This window comes from Nicotiana sylvestris, chromosome 7 (genome assembly GCF_000393655.2).
Source record: "Nicotiana sylvestris chromosome 7, ASM39365v2, whole genome shotgun sequence".
Taxonomy (NCBI): domain Eukaryota; kingdom Viridiplantae; phylum Streptophyta; class Magnoliopsida; order Solanales; family Solanaceae; genus Nicotiana; species Nicotiana sylvestris.
In genome coordinates, this window is record NC_091063.1 from 8,428,143 (window position 1) to 8,430,125 (window position 1,983).

Sequence of the window (1,983 nt, forward strand, 5' to 3'; positions counted from 1 at the left end):
CGGGACTTCATCATCATCTGAATTGATTGCAGCTGGGGCAGCATGTGAGGGAGAGGGTTCAAAATCTTCACTACCCTCTTTCGAACCTTCAGATGAACCCTTAGAGGAGGAGGACTCATCAACCAAATGCAATCTCCCCGAGAATTGTTTGGGGATTTGTTTGGCCTGGACTTCCTGCTGTGCTTGCCCGAAGTTTCCTTCACACGCTTCCCCGGAGGAGACATACTCACTGATCTCAGAAGTGTCCAGGGCTCTATTGGCGGTTGCTTTCTTGTCGATTATCTTTTGAACTGATAGAGGCATGTTCTACCCTCCCTTTGGAAGTATCACCTAGACCTCAATGCACCATTGTTTGCAACACACAAGTAGTGAAAGTCAGTTAGAATTGGGGTTCAACATGTGTTAATGAATTACAGTTGAAAAGAAAGGTATTGCCTCTCAGAACAGGGCAGCGCAGACCACATAAAAGTGAGTGCAGCGGCGTACTGCCCATCACGGACCGCACAAAATTGAGTGCAGCAGCGGAGATACCAGGTTTAGACTACTGGTTCTCTGAAGCTACCCAACCGCGGACCGCATAACACCCATTGCAGACCGCACAATATTGAATGCGGTTGCGTAAACATTTTGTTGGGTTTCTGAAGTTCAACTATGCGAACTACACAAAATTGGGTGTGGCCGCGAAAAACCAACCGTAGACCGCACAAAATTGAGTGCGGACGCGGACTCTAAGCAACTAATAGTGCCATGAAACTAGGGTATTACGAACTACACAATTTTGTATGCGTCCACATACCCTATAGCGGACCGCACAAAAATATGTGCGGCCGCGAAATTCAAATCACATCGGCAGTGAGATACGATTAATACGAGGGTTTTCACTAATTAGGCATGATTTATGGCAATTAGACAATAAAAGCTACTAACCCCATTCAAATTCTACCCATATGTTCCTAAGCAAGAATTAAGCATCAATTTGACATATTTGGCATGAACCTAACCCTATCTAAAGAAGAAAACTAAAACAAAGAGAAAAGAAAAGAAAAAGATGAAATTAATTCCTTGAAATGAACATACCAGTAGTGAAATGTAGTAGGAAATCAACACTTAATGATTAAAAGTTTAGATTGAAAACAAGTGCATTGTGCTTCAGGCTTGCTTGAGAGGTCAGAGTGAGTAAAATGTGAATAGTTTCAAGAAGTATTATTTATACTCTAACCCCAGTGACCCACCGACTTACCTGAGTGCAGCCGCACAAGTTTGGTGCGGTTCGCACTCTTTACTTTTTGTAGATCGACATCCGATTCACTGCCGCGGTCCGCATAAAAATGGTTGCGGCCTCACAATTTGTGCAGTCCGTAAAATTTTGGGTGCGGCCACGAACTCTTAAGGGATTGCATCAGTCCAAACTTCAGAGAGCTGGCTTTTCCCCATTCTAGTTGTGCGACCGTACACAGAATTATGCGGCCGCAAAGTTCTTGTGCGGTCCGCACAATTTCACCCCTAAGCCAAATTTTTTCTTGTCAAGTTCCTGCACTGCACAACCAATTCCTACATACACTTCACAACCAGCTAGTCCAAAACAATACCTAATCTAAGAAAAAAATCAAAATAAAGAAAACACATGAGTTGCCTCCTAAGAAGCACCTGATTTAACGTCGTGGCACGACGCATATTACCATCATTCACTTGAAATGGATTAATTTCACAACATGGCCATCATCAACCTTACCAAGTTAGTGCTTCACCCAGTGCCCGTTGACTCTAAAGATCTCACCATTTTTGTTTTTCAAATCTAGAGCACCAAAAGGAGTCACATGCACCACTTCCAAGAAACATCTGTAACCGAAAGTTGAATAAGAGAACAAGGTCACCTTCATTGAATTCTTTGTTTCGGATATACTTATCATGTAGGTACTTCATCTTATCCTTATACAAGGAAGAATTGTAGTAAGCATGGAAGCGAAACTCATCAAGTTCATT